A 16,120-nucleotide genomic window follows, 5' to 3' on the forward strand; every position below is an offset into this window, starting at 1 on the left:
TCATCTAGCCTCGAGCCAGTAGCAATATCGCCAAGAGAAGTAGTAGCAACAAAAGTAGTAGCATCGATCACATCTCAGCATAGAATAACAAGAGATATGGGATTGAGAGTGAGAAATTGCAGCAAGGGGTGAAACCCTGCGCCGCAAGATCAACAAGCGCTCTAACTCTGCGGCTCCTGTAACTTTCACTACTAATATTACAAAGCATAAAATTAGTACTTTTTCTTAACTTTTTTTCCATATATTTAAGCTAAACTAAAACTATGGTTCTTGTTTTTTTTCAAATATTCAATACTAAAGAAAAATTAACAATTATTAGAAAGGTTAGAAACTTGGGGTGCGTCCCAAGAAGCACCTTATTTAATATTGTGGAATGACGCGGGTCAATTTTACCACTTTTCTCTCCACTTGGAGGATATTAATTGGGAGCCTAACTTTGACTTAAGTTTGCGACCACGTGTAACGACCCGACCGATTGTTTTAAGAGATGTAGCCCCATTTCTCCATTTATTACTCATTTTATACTTTACTGTTGTTTAATAACTTACAAGGTTAGTCAGTTCGAGTCTGGAGGGATTTTAGAGTGAATTGTGACACTTAGTCTCATAATGGAAAGCTTAAGTTGGAAAAATTGGGGAGATGTTGACTTATGTGTAAATGACCCCAGAATTGAGTTTTGATGGTCATGTTAGCTCTATTGGGTGATTTCGGACTTAGAAGCTATTCGAATTGTGATTTGGAGGTCCTAGTGGAATTAGGCTTGAAATGACGAAAGTTGAATTTTTAGAAAAAGTTTGAACGGAAGTGGACTTTTTGATATCGGGGTTGCATTCCGATTATGGAGGTTGGAGCAGGTCCGTTGTGTCATTTGTGACTTGTGCGAAATTTGAGGTCAATTGAACATGATTTGATAGGTTTCGACATCGTTTATAGAATTTGGAAGTTTCAAAGTTCACCAGGCTTGAATTGGGTTACAATTCGTATTTTTGATATTGTTTGAGGTGATTTAAAGGTTCAACTAAGTTTGTATGATGTTATTGGACTTTATGGCATGTTTGGTTGAGGTCCTGGGGGCATTGGATGAGTTTTAGGTGGTTAACAGATCAAGAATTAAAGTTGGGAGACTGCTGCAGTGGAGTTTGTTCTTTTTTGGCTGATCTGGTTTCCTTCTACGCAATTGCATGGGCGGGTTTGTGATTGCGTAGGCTAAATGGGTCATTGATGGAATTTTCTCCATGCGTTCGTGAGTAGAGACCTGTGATCGCGTAGCTTTGGGAAGTAGTGTATCGCGAACGCATGGGCTAGGCCTCGTTCGCAAAGAGAGAGTGAAGTAGGAGCTAGGACCACATATTTTGTTCGTCCCGAGCGCGTGAGGTCATTCGCGATCGCGTAAGTCAGAGGGTCAGTTCATCGCGTTCGCGTGGAGGATTCCATGTTTGTGAAGGGTTAATTTGTAGGGCAGCATAGTTGTGCTTTGTGATAGCGAGGTATGTTCCACAATCGCGATGAAGGCATCACTGGGCAGAATAAAAAGATTCAAAACGAGGGTTTTGAGTTCATCTCACAAAATTGAATTGGGAGCTCGGTAGAAGACAATTTTTGGAGGGATTTTCATGTGGGTGTTTGGGGTAAGTGATTTTTATCTAGTTTTAGTTAATTTCCACCATTAAATTTGTGATTTGGGCTGGAAAATTGGGGGAAATAAAGAAAAGTGCTTGGACTAGATTTTTGAGGTTTTGAATGGGATTTTGATGTCGGATTTGATTAAATTTGATATGGTTAGACTCGTTGTTGAATGGGCTTTTGGGTTTTGTAATTTTCATTGGATTCCAAGATGTGGGTCCAGGGGCTGGTTTTGAGTTGATTTTGAATTTTTGATTAAAACTTTGTATTTTTCTTATGGAACTGATTCCTTTGCCCGTGTTGATTGTCATGCCCCCTTTTTCCCTTTTGACGGGGAAGTCCGGGTTTCGACATTCATGGGGGTAATAACTCATTTTTTTCGGGAATTTGGGTATTTTGAAGAGTCATCACCTAACGGATTATGGTGCGTTAGGGCACCTAGAGCGATTAACTCTTAGACTAGTTTACATTACTAGAGAGTTAGGGTAAGGGCTCGAAATAACCTTGAGGGGAAGGTATTAGGCACCTCTCTTGGTCCACAATGGTGGGTCCCGTCCGAACTTATACTTATGAATTAGTCCTTTTAACAAATAAACAGTTTAAACACATATTTGTAAATAAGGGCAGGTTTTGGATATTATATGACTCAAATAGTGAGACAAAAGGAAAAGACTTGAACAAATTGCATACATGTAGAAAAGTAAAGTTTAAACATTTAGAATTTGGGAAGGAGGGGTCCTAGGTTGGTTAGCCTACAGGATCACCCCACACAATGCCCGGTAAACACTCATTAATGAGGGGCTACACTTGACATTAGCGCGTAGTCATCATATCCCTTTCTACCCAATCCCCTCCCCTGGGTCATAGCCTAAAGCGTTCTAGCAACCTTGAAAATGTCCTATGTGTGCACTACCCGTCCCTTCCTTGTGGCCCTGGAGGTATTTTAGGACCTCTATTTTTTGGATAGTTCTAGACTATCCTAAGGTTTTTAAAAGGGATAATAGTCTAGGCGTTAATCAAGAATAGTTAGGACTGCATTTAAAGGGAACACATTATAGGCCTACAGTTACCTCCACAAATATAACAAGTAAATGCACGCCTTCAAACAATAGTCAAGTATTTTAAGAGAAAATCCTAGAACATGATATCTAGGTGAGCAGAAGTTATACATTATTGAACTAGGGCAAAGTGTCAAAATCCTATTTAGCTTGCCTACTGATTTAGACCTATTAAATCTGGACAGTTTTAAATAACAAAAGCACAGTTTCAGAGTTGCAGAATTTAAATCTCCCTATAGGCTTGCCTAAACGTAGAATAGTGATGTCCTAAGAGCATGACATCTACATTGATGCAGTAAAATACTGAGCAGTTTTAAACGGATACTTGATATCCTATGGACATGCTTTCTAGCGGTAGTAAATTAAGGCAGTGTTTGAAAACTCATTTAAAGAAGCGAAAAGTTGATTAAACCAATTCAGAATGAACTAACATGGATTAAACTGATTTGTTTAACTAAACCAATTTTAAGTTCTCTAGGCAGGATTTCTGATTTTAATTCCTATAGGCATAGTATCTAATTGTTAAGAGCTGATTTTCGAACTTATAGGCATGATTTCTAGTGAGACGAATGTAAATACATGTTGTAGCAGAAACTGAACTCAATCGCTTTACACTCTATAGGCATGATATCTAATTATAAAGTTGATTTCAACCTTATAGACATGATTTCTATTATTGAAGCCATTTAGATCCTATAGGCATGATTTCTAATGTTGTGAAAGCAAAGCAAACATAGAAAATGCATTAACATAATCCTATAGGCATAGTATCTACCCGAGTCACCCAACATGTATATAGCTATCCACCCCTTTTCACTAATCACCCCAATGTTGTTTACAAATAATTATTACAAACCAGCTGAATAAATTACATAAACAATAAAGAAAAAGAAGAAGTTAACTATCAGGAGCCTGAAGCATGCCAAAATGACTTCCCTAAGCCTCCAATAGCCTCAAATGCCAAAATTCCATAGACAATATCATGTCTAGGTGTGTCAAAGTTCCCTAAGGACCTCAAGGAACTTGGGCAGTGCTCACACCTAGACTTTTTCTCAAATAAGAACTGATTTAAGTGTAGTGTGGAAAGGCCAGCTCTGACATGCCAGAGTTCGAAGAGATCTAAAGGATCTCAAGGCAGTACACATGCCAGAGGAGCAAAACCTAATATTCTAGGAGTAATGTGAGAGTGTATTACACAGTTTTGAAACGGTTTTGATATGAAAAACAGTGTTGGAAAGTGCTCAATTAAGTAAAGAAGTTTTATGAAAAATAGGAATTGATTAGTAAGAAAACAGTTTTGAAAATAGTGAACTTGTGAGAAATCAGCAAGCCATTCAGACACAGATTTCACTCAAGGAGTATGGGAATTGGGAACACATAGAACATATTAATGTAATAACAAGAGCATGGAAGTTTCTTTTTCAGAGTTCTTTATAGGGTTTAGGAGTCAATCACACAGCTATAGTACATATATAACAATTGAGAACATAGTTATACTAGGCAGAGTTGAACATAAGGTCATAAGTACTTAGGGGTAGCAAATATCCTAGCAAAGTAGATTACTATCAGGGATTGGGTAAAAAAACAGACAGATAATCAAACATACATACATGGAGTAGAGTCAGATTGAGACATGCTAGAGAAAGAAATATACAAGTCATTAGACATGTTGATCATAAGTTGGACAGGTAGAACTCATATATTGTAAGTGAAACCAGGATTTAAGCATGCTAGTTACATATCGAAAAGCCAAGTAGTAGACAGGAATCAGTAAACTATTGCAGTAAGAGAACACAGAGTATTAAATTTGTAATTAAATTAGGACATACCAGTTAAGGAGAGCAGACACAAAGTATAGAGCAGTGTAGTGCAATGATTAGCCTTGGCTTACAGTCGGCTAGTTCAATGGAAGTAGCAAGTAACAGAAAAGAGCAGAAAGCTAAGTATAAGAGAGAGTTTATGAGCTAGTCTCGTTGTTGTTGTGAACTTAAAATAGGGAGGGGGGGTTTATATAGTAATCAAACACTTACAAATAGGGTAAGAGATCAATTAAATAGCAAAATCAAGGAAGTCACATGCAAATCAGCAAGATCTTCCCTTAATTAAGGGACAGTTAAATCAGCGGTAAAATATACTAAGTATTTAAGGAAAAGAATCAAGTAAAATTTAGGTATAGAATTTGTAATTAGGGGTAAATGCACGATAGTTTAATTAAGGAAACATATCAGTAATAATTAGCGGAATACAAACAAGGCAGGGAAAAGCAATTAAGGCAAGCAATTCAGTCAAATCGAATAGAGAGGTAAGAATCAAGAATAAAATGGAAAGGGTTCAAATTAAACCGGGAAATAAGGGATTCAGAGTAATCAAGGGTTCAGAAAATCATGAAAGAGGCAGCATGCTTAGCATATAAAATAAGGTAGATCATGAATAGTCAGGATTTCACATGGATTTAACAAAACTCATAGTTAAACAACACTGATTCAAGGAGAAGTATATAAATCTTGCATGAATGGACAGTATGAACACAAGTACATAATATTAGTAAAAGGTCAAACTAGGAAAAATTAGTAGAAGCATATTAGGACAAGAAAATTACGAGAAGTCACAAGAACCCAAGACAAGAACACAATCGGATGTACCGATATCCAGAAACCAAACGAAGAACCCCAAAAAATTTAGGGTTTTTAGTACAAACGGGCTAAGGTTGTAGCAGGTTCATAAAATCAGTTAAAATATATGAGAAGCAGAAGATTAAGCACGAAAAATCATTAAACAACTTTTTAAAAAGAAATTCCGGAAATCCTAGTTTTAGGAAAAGATGAAAAATCACTTGAAATCATACGATTCTTGTAAAGAATCTCAAGGCTATTGTAAAAATCACAGGAAACAAACTCAAATCATCTTAGATCTGTACAAATCTAGGAGGTTTAGAAAAGAAATTAGGGTTTCGAAGAGGACCATACAGAGATGAAGAAACATATTTAGAAAACCATAGATTGTAGCTAATATACGATGATCTCACCCGAAATCACACCGGAATGGCCTGGAACAGGCGAGGGATGAACCCTAGATGCAAGTCGACATAGCCTTGGTCCCTTGAGGGCCTTAGAGATGGAAAGAATGACACGAGCGAGGCCATTGGAGGCCTGAGAGGTGGTGACAAACCACTGGAGATTTTCATAGATGAGGGTCAATGTTTGGAGATTAGGGTTAGGTTGAGAGAGTTTGAGAGCAGAGGGGTTTTCAGGGCAGCGGGGTAGGGTGTAAAATGAATTAGGTTAGAGGGGGTATAAGTTAGTTTAATTATGGAAGGGGGAACTTGGAACGTTGATCAAAAATAGCAATGGCCAGGATTTGGCCGGGTATTGGGTTGGGGCGGATGGGTATTGGGCCTAGGTATGTATAGGTTTAGGAATTGGGCTGGGTATTGGGGCTGAAATTGAAATGAAATTAGGCTATATTTTAAATAGCCATTTTAACACTATATAATTTATAAGAAATAATAAATGATTTCTAAAAAATAATTTTGTGTACTAAAATGGTTTATAATAGTTATTTAACATTTTAAAAATAGAAAAGATCATTTTATGCATCAACAACGTAATTATGCATTAATAGGGAAAGTATTGCAAATATATGCAAATTAGCTTAAAAAATGTAAGTACAATTACAAAACAATACACTAAAATATTTAAACAATATTTGGCATAAATATAGAGTTTAGATGACTAAATCACCACAAAAACAATTTTAAGGATAATTGTTGGGAATTTTATAAGTAAAAAAGGGAAGAAATAGATCAACTTTAAGCCTTTAAAATTATAAAAATATTATAAAAATACTTATGTATGCGTATATATGCATATATGCTAATTTGAGAGTATACATATGTATTAAAAATATATAGAAAAAAATTGGGTATCAACAGCTGGCCTTTTTTACCCGAGAATAATGTAAGAGTTTTCGGGTAAAGAAATGATTGCCAATTTTGACCGGACGGGATGCTTTGAAAGACTGAGGACGGACTCTGATCTTCGAGTTGCCTACATATCCTTGGTTTTACAGGAATCAGGCCATGTGTAGTTCTGGATTCATTAGTGGAATATACCGATGAATTCATTGCAAGAACGGACATGAGATGCAAGAGCGGCTATGGTGAGCGGTTAAAGTTTGAGACAGTTGAAGGAACTGGAGCGAGGTCGCTCTTTCTAGGATAGCGGTTGCTTGATGGTCACCTGCAGATGAAAAGATGCTGCCGACATGTATTTGCGTGAAAATTTAAACATGATGCAGATTCTCTTTGGACCATGAAGGTTGTCTTCCTTGGACCATGATGTCATGGGCCATGAATTGTTTAGTGAGGGATTTACAGGCCATGAAATGATGTTCTCGGGCCATGAAAAATGGTGCCTCTGAACCATGACACCTTTGAATAATGATATGCAAATTTAAGGGATCCTTAGGCCATGGCATGGTGTCTTCCGGCTATGAGGATGATGCCTTTTAGACTATGATGCCTTTGCATAGATTGGCAATAATTCAGCCTATGATATACAATAACATGATGTTAACAAGACAAGTCTTTGTCTTGTGATATGGAGAGCGGAGCTTAGCCCAATTGAAAAGCAAATAGATAGTACTAAAGTAGAGCAATATTTGTGCAAGGAGGGACAATGCTTAGTCCCGTGCGGATATGGGAGGCAAGGATTAGCCATCATCAAGTAGGGAGACAAGGATTAGCTTCATGCAGGTAGGTAGGTAGGGATTCACCTCATGCAAATATGGAGGCAAGAATTAGCCTTATGCAAGTAGAGAGGCAAGGATTGGCCTCATGCAGGTAGGGAGGCAGGGATTAGCCTCATGAAAATATAGAGGCAGGGATTAGCCTCATGCAAATATGGAGGCAAGGATTAGCCTCATGCAGATGGAGGTAGGTATTAGCCTCATGCAACTATGGAGGTAAGGATTAGTCTCATGCAGATGGAGGCAAGGATTAACCTCATGCAGGTGGGGAGGCAAGGATTAGCCTCATGCAGATAGGGAGGCAAGAATTGTCCTCATGCAGATGGAGGCAAAGATTAGCCTCATGTAGGTATGGAGGCAAGGATTAGCCTCATGCAGATAGGGAGGTAGGGATTAGCCTCATGCAGATATGGAGGCAAGGATTAGCCTCATGCAGATGGAGGCAGGGATTAGCCTTATGCAAATATGGAGGCAAGGATTAGCCTCATGCAGATGGAGGTAGGGATTAGCCTCATGTAGGTAGGGAGGCAGGGATTAACCTCATGCAGATATGGAGGCAAGGATTAGCCTCATGCAGATGGAGGCAGGGATTAGCCTCATGCAGGCAGGGAGGCAGTGATTAGCCTCATGCAAACATGGAGGCAAGGATTAGTCTCATGCAGATGGAGGCATGGATTAGCCTTATGCAAGATAGGGAGGCAGAGATTAGCCTTATGCAAGATAGGGAGGCAGAGATTAGCCTCATGTAAGATAGGGAGGCATGGATCAGCCTCATGCAAATGTGGAGGCAGGGATTAGCCTCATGCAAGTAGGGAGGTAAGGATTAGCCTCATGCAAATGTAGAGGCAGGGATTATCCTCATGCAAGATATGGGGGACAAAACTTAGTACTATGCAAAGAGCAAGTAGCAAATAAAAGTAGTATATTTCTTAGCTGGAGATATTGGCCGGATTGATAGTGAATTCTCTATGTGCATATATGTTTGCGAATGCTATCGTTATGTCAAATGTGCCTGCGTTCAAAGAAAAATTGTAAGTTTTTTGGGGGGAGGCTGGTTCGTGCTTCATCTACCGGCTTTGCTTTGATGCATTCGGAAAACCTTTTCTAGTTCCCCTGAGTAACACCTGACTGTTATGGAAATAGAGTTTTCGAAAAATATGCAATTATTGATAAAAATAGAGTTATTTTAGAAATATATTGATACATTAAGTAATTTTAGATGAACTAGTGACTGTAACACATCTTAAAGGCATTGCAGCTCTCTTATATTGAAATTTTGAGGGTCCTCCTCAAAATTCTGCCCCAATTTGATAGATGATCTTTTGATCGTTTGCGGATAATAGGCCTTGTTGAACCTTCTTTGGAATTTTGAGAATCCTTCTCAAAATTCTACCCCAGTTTCTTAACTAATTATTGACCATCTGACACATGTTAGCATTGGCTGGACTTGCTCTGAAATTTTGAGGGTCCTCCTCAAAATTCTGCCCTAGTTTATAATCTTGGGGGAAATGGAAATTTTATTATGATATGACCGAACCCATAAGGCGGCCTATGTATCCTCTCTTAAACGGGAATCAGTTCAAGCGTAGTTCAATTACATCAGATGAGGAGATGTAAATAATCTAAGCATAGTATCTCTTGACTGCGTCTGAATTGATTGGTTTTGGCCAAATTTCTCCATTCATATCTGCAAGTATGATTGCTCCTCTTGTCAGTATCATGTGAACCATGTACGGACCTTGCCAGTTGGGAGAGAATTTCCCTTTGTCTTCATTTTGATGTGGGAAAATCTTCTTCAGCACCAGCTGTCCCGGTGCAGATTTTCTCGGTTTTACCCTTTTGTTGAAAGCTCTGGAGATTCTATTCTGATAAAGTTCACCGTGACACACTGCGTTCATCCTTTTTCCATCAATAAGGGCCAATTGTTCATAGCGACTCCTTATCTACTCTGCATCGTTGAGTTCAGCTTCCTGTATGATTCTTAAAGAATGAATCTCTACCTTAGCTGGGATGACAACCTCGGTACCATAAACCAACATGTAGGGAGTTGCCCCGGTTGATGTGCGAACCGTAGTGCGATATCCCAATAGAGCAAAAGATAGCTTCTCGTGCTATTGTTTGTGTTCTCTACCATCTTCCTTAGTATCTTCTTGATATTTTTGTTGCGGCTTCTATGGCTCCATTCATCTGAGGTCTGTAAGCTGTGAAATTCTTGTGCTTAATTTGAAAGTTTCACACATTGCTTTCATCAGATCACTGTTGATTTTGGCGGCGTTATCAATAACAATGGACTCGGGAACTCCGAATCGACAGACAATACGATCTTTGACAAAATCTGCGACGACTTTCTTGGTTACAGCTTTGTAGGATGCAACCTCTACCTATTTTGTAAAGTAATCAATGGCTATCAGAATAAACCTGTGTTCGTTTGAAGTACTAGGCTCAATCAGACCAATAACATCCATTCACCAAGCGGCGAATGGCCAAGGTAAGCTTGTTGCATTGAGCTCGTTTGGAGTTACTTTTATCATATCGGCATGCACTTGGCATTGAAAGCATTTGCGGACATACTGGATACAATCCGTCTCCATTGTCATCCAAAAGTAACCAGCCCTGAGTATCTTCTTAGCCAAGACAAAACCATTCATGTGCAGGCCGTAACTCCCAACGTGTACATCCTCAAGTAGCTTAGAACCTTCCTTTGCATCGACACATCTTAGTAAACCCAAATCAGGAGTTTTTGTGTACAAGTTTCCTCCGCTGTGGAAGAAGTGATTGGACAATATCGGAGTGTGCGTTTTTTAGTGTGATTTGCATGCTCCAGATATTCTCCCTTTGATAAATACTCCTTGATGTCATGGAACCAAGGCTTTCCATCTATTTCTTCTTCAACGTGAGCACAATATGCCAGCTGATTATGGATCTTCACCGGAATGTGATCAATATAATTATTATCTGGATGTTGTATCATAGATGACAAGGTCGCCAATGCGTCAGCAAACTCATTCTGAATTCTGGGCACATGTCGGAATTCTATCTTCGTGAACCTCTTTCTCAATTCTTGCACATGGTGCAAATATGGTAATATCTTGAAATTCTTGATGGCTCACTCTCCTTGTACATGGTGCACAAGAAAATTTGAATCACCGATTACCAACAACTCCTGAATGTTCATGTTGGTTTCCATATTGAGCCCTAGTATGCAGGCTTCATACTTTACCATATTGTTGGTGCAGGAAAATCTAAGTTTAGCAGATACCGGATAATGTTGACCCATTTCTGATACCAAAATTGCTCTAATTCCCACTTTTTTGAAATTTACTGCTCCATTAAAGAACATCCTCCAACCGTAGTATGCTTCAGTAATGTCTTCCCCTACGAAAGACACTTCTTCATCAGGAAAATATGTTTTCAAAGGTTCGTATGCTCCTCCCACCGTATTTTCAGCAAGGTGATCTACCAATGCTTGTCCTTTGACCGTCTTTTGAGTTACGTAGACGATATCGAACTCACTTAATAGTTTCTGTCATTTGGCCAATTTTCCAGTCGGCATGCATTTCTGGAATATATACTTCAGAAGGTCCATTCTGGATATGAGGTATGTAGTGTAAGCACAGAAGTAATGCCTCAATTTCTGAGTCGTCCTGGTCGAAGCACAGCAAGTGCGTTCTAGCAGAGAGTACAGTGCTTCGTAAGGTGTGAACTTCTTACTCAGGTAGTGTGTGGCCTGCTCCTTCCTTCCTGTCTCATTATGTTGTCCCAAAACACATCCGAAGGCTCCATCCAATATAGATAGATAGAGTAACAAAGGTCGTCCTGGTTCTGGCGGGATCAAAACTGGTGGTGTGGACATGTACTCCTTTTATCTTGTCAAAAGCATTCTTGTGACGACCCGGCTGGTCGTCTTAAGAATTAACACCCCGATCCCCTATTAATTACTTTTCTTAGTTTATTTCTGCTATTTTGATTTACCGGGATGTTCGGTTTTGAGTTTCGGGGAGTTTTGGACACTTAGTCCCAGAATGAGAGCTTAAGTGTTGGAAAGTTGACCGTAGTTGGAACAGTGTGAAGACCAGCCTCAGAATGGAAATCCGACAGTTCCATTAGCTCCGTTGGGTGATTTTGGGCTTAGGGGCATGATCAAATTGTGTTTTGGAGGTCCGTAGCTAATTTAGGCTTGAAATGGCGAGAGTCATATTTTTAAAGTTTCCGGTCCGATAGTGAGATTTTGATCTAAGGGTCGGAATAGAATTCCAAAAATTGGAGTAGCTCCATAGTGTTGAATGTGACGTGCTTGCAATATTTCATGTCATTCTGACGAGATTTGATAGACTTTTTGATCGAAAGCATAAGTTAAGAGTTCTTGAAATTCTTAGGCTTGAATTCTATGTTAAATTGGTGATTTGATGTTGTTGTGAGCGTTCCAAAGTTTTGGACAAGTTTGAACGATGTCATGGGATGCGTTGGTACAATTGGTTTGAAGTCCCGGGGACTCGGGTGAGTTCCGGGTAGGTTCCGGGATGTTTTAGGCCGAAAATCATAGTTGTTGCAGGTCCAGAAGAGTTGCAGGCCTTGGAACCCACCAGTGCGGTCCGCACAAAAATGAGTGCGTCCTCGGTGGGGGCTGTGCGGCCGCACAAAATGCAGTGCGGTCCGCGGTGAGGAAAATTCACTGATCCTACTTCGTAAGCTCATACCTTTTGATCTACAAGGAATTTTGGGATGATTAAAAAATAAAAATTGTAGCCCTTCGTATCTAGTTTCAAGAAAAGTAGAGAAATAACCATTTGGACATCTGTAGATAAAGCTATGGCCAAAATACTAAAGCCTGTCACTGCAGTCAAAACCTGTGCGGACATCACTCGTTTTTGTGCGGACCACACTAGTTTTGTGCGGACAGTACTCGTTTGTGTGCGGTCCGCAGTGGTGGAAATCTCGGGTGTGCTCTATAAATACGAGGTTTTGGATTTTATTTCATATTTTGACCTAGAAAGCTCGAATTTTGCCGATTTTTCGAAGGTTTTTCAAGAAATTCATCGGGGTAAGTGATTCTAACTCAGATTTGGCTAGAGTACATGAATCCATCATTGAATTCATCATTTAATTCGTGATTTGGGAAGAAAACTTGTGAAATATTTCAAAAATATAAAATGATGATTTGAAGGACCAAATGGTATCGGAATTGATAATTTTGGTATGGTTAGACTCGTGAGGGTATGAGGATTTTGAAAATGTAAATTTTACCCAATTCTGAGACGTGGCCCCGAGGGGCGTTTTGGCCATTTTATATAATTTTGCGTATTAGCTTAGAATTTAATTGTAGAATCAGTTACTTTAAGTGTTATTTACATTATGTAATTGAATTGAATAGATTTGGACCATTTGGAGTCGATTACTCGTGGCAAAGACATGGTGTTGGGTTGATTTTGAGTCGGTTCGAGGTAAGTGGCTTGTCTAACCTTGTGTGTGGGGACTTTCCCCTTAGGATTGGTATATTTGGTAATTGAAATGCCTTGTACGTGAGGTGGCGAGTGCGTACTTGTGCTAATTGTTGGAAATTCGGATTTCTTTAAGTACTTACTAGTATGTTTCCTTTCTTGTTTCTATTACTTACACTATTAAGCCTGTTGTTAGCTTAGGAAAGCATGTTTAAGTGACTTAATTGCTTCATTTGGTTTAACCTGCCTTACTTGAATTATGTGCAACATTCTAGGCTAGAATCACTTATTGCCTTAATATGAATTTTGCTATTTCTGTTTATCTTCCTGCTGCTGCTGTGTATTTATTTAGGACTACGGATGTTGGATTCCGGTAGCTCCCCCTTGTCTGTTTACTTTGGGACTACGAGTTAGATTCCAGGTAGATCCCCATGTACATTTACTTTGGGACTACGTGTTAGATTCCCGGTAGATCCCCCTGCACAGTTATATGAAACTACGGGAATGCACCTGGTAGATTCCCCCAGTACTAGGTATTTACATTTAGGACTACGGATCGAAATTCCGGTATATCCCCACGCATTAATAGTTGGACTATGGGACGGGATCCCGGGAGATCCTTCAGACATATATATGATAGACTATGGGACGATATCTCGGGAGATCCACTGGATAGTTGTAATTGGGACTACAAGACGGTATCCTAGAAGGTTGCCCGGATGTTATCTCTGTGTTGAGTTGTATTTCTTTCCGTGGCTTGTTTTGTCTTTGTTCTAGTTGTTGTTGTTTTGTTAATTCTATGTTATTTCTTACTGTTGCACTTATTTATACTATTTTATTCCACACTGTTAACACTTATATTGTATTTAACCTTAGTAGGGCCCTGACCTTTCTCGTCACTACCCAACCGAGGTTAGGCTTGGCACTTACTGAGTACCACTATGGTGTACTCATGCCTCTTCTGCACATGTTTTTCATGTGCAGATCCAGGTACTTCTACTAAGGCCTACCATCCTTGAGGGAGGCGACTACTTAGAGACTTCGAGGTACATCTACCGTGCCCGCAGACCGAGGAGTCCCTTTCTATTCCTGCCTTTTAGTATTTAGCCCTTCTGTACTTTCTGTTCTTATTAGACAAATTCCGGAGGTAGAGCTATGTAGTATTTATTTTTTCTTAGCTTGTGATTTGTGGGTTTCCGGGTCTTGGATTTGGATATTGGTTTTGAGATTTATATATGGTGTATGCCGAGCGGCACATTTAAACACTGTTACTACTTTATTTCTATTTTAAATTGTTTACTTCCGCAAATTTTGGGTTTTCTTCCACAAATTAGGCTTACCTAGTCATGGAGACTAGGTGCCATCACGACAGTTCACGGAGGGTGAATCGGGGTCATGACACTTCTGACAATCTTCTGTCCAGCTTGTTTCGGCATCTTTCCTCAGCATCTTGAAAATGGGTTCACATATGACCGTGGATTGTGCTATGAAGCGACTAATATAGTTGAGACGCCCTAGGAAGCTCATCACGTCCTTTTTGCTTTTAGGTGGTGGTAACTCCTGAATAGCCTTGACTTTAGATGGATTCAGCTCGATCCCTTAACGACTAATGATGAATCCCAATAATTTTCCCGCGGGAACCCCGAACGTACACTTTGCGGAATTTAGTTTCAAGTTGTACCTCCTTAGCCTGTCAAAGAACTTTCTCAAGTCCGCTATGTGATCTGCGGCCTTCTTGGATTTGATAATGATGTTGTCCACATACACCTCTATTTCTTTGTGTATCATATCATGGAAGATGGTTGTCATGGCTCTCATGTAAGTGGCCCCAACATTCTTCAGACCGAATGACATCATCTTGTAACAATATACACCTTAAGGTGTGATAAAAGCTATCTTCTCCGCATCTTCTTCATCTATCCAGATCTGGTGATAACCCTTGAAGCAATCTACAAAGGATTGGAGTTCATGCTTGGCGTAATTATCGATCAGGATATGTATATTTGGCAATGAGAAGTCGTCCTTGGGACTTGCTTTGTTTAAATCTCGATAGTCAACACATACTCTGACTTTCCCATCTTTCTTCGGAACTGGCACAATGTTGGCTAACCAGGTTAGGTACTCAACCACCCTGAGAACATTGGCTTTGCTTTGCTTGGTAACTTCCTCCTTGATTTTCAAGCTTATGTCCGGTTTGAACTTTCTGAGTTTCTGCTTTACTGGCGGACACATGGGATTAGTAGGCAACTTGTGAGCCACTATGGACGTTCTCAAACCAGTGATGTCATCATAAGACCATGCGAAAATGTCCTCATTCTCTTTTAGGAAATGAATATACTCTTCCTTCTCTATTGGTGACAAGTGAATGCTAATGCGAGTCTCCTTGACGGTCTCGACGTCTCCCAAATTTACTGCTTCTATTTTGTCCAGATTGGACTTAGGATTATTCTCAAAGTTTACGACCTTCTTCACAATTTCGTTGGGTATTCCATCCTCTTCATCTGAATTGCTATTCTCATGTTGCGTTGCCTCATTACATGTCACAGACACTGGTTTATCAGGAAAAGTAATAATAACAATGTAGAAAGAAAAGTGTAAAAAATAGTAATGAATAATAAAGAGCAAATGCATTTGATTAAAACTGAAAAATCATCTAGACAAGTGCGGCTCGATGAATCAAGCATTTATTTTGAAATAAGTAAATCTTAAAACAAAATTAATGGAAATCTTAAATGCCTATAATGGCTATAGAAGTAAAATCTTCCAAGCTACCCAGGGACTCTGCGGGCTCGGGACAGTGTGGCGGTCCAGTTCCTGAGAATAGCTCCCTTCATTATGGTCTGAATAGTGAGGCCTTCTTCCTTACCCTCCTCAATTATGGCATTGCAGTCCATGTCTTCATCCCCCAAGAACAAATACTTCAACCCAGCTAGTGCTTCCTCTTCTACAGTCCCCCATATCATATCAGCTTGGGGAAAAATTTGTTCCAAACATGGCACTGGTTGCTCGAGAGGGTAATACGGTCCACACCATGGAGGCAACCAATTTCTATACTCTTGCCATGTGTACCAGTATCCAAGCCCAAAGGTGGTACCATGATTTTTCAGTCATATCGGTTTAGTGATACTTTGGAGGATCTTTCCCAACCCTTTGCCAGGTTCATATCCAGACCAAGCCAATATGCTTTCTATTTTACTACTCCACCATTTATCCTTCTCGACGGCATTGACCCGTTCAATGTGATGATAGGTTTCC

Source organism: Nicotiana tabacum, chromosome 3 (genome assembly GCF_000715075.1).
Source record: "Nicotiana tabacum cultivar K326 chromosome 3, ASM71507v2, whole genome shotgun sequence".
NCBI classification, from domain to species: domain Eukaryota; kingdom Viridiplantae; phylum Streptophyta; class Magnoliopsida; order Solanales; family Solanaceae; genus Nicotiana; species Nicotiana tabacum.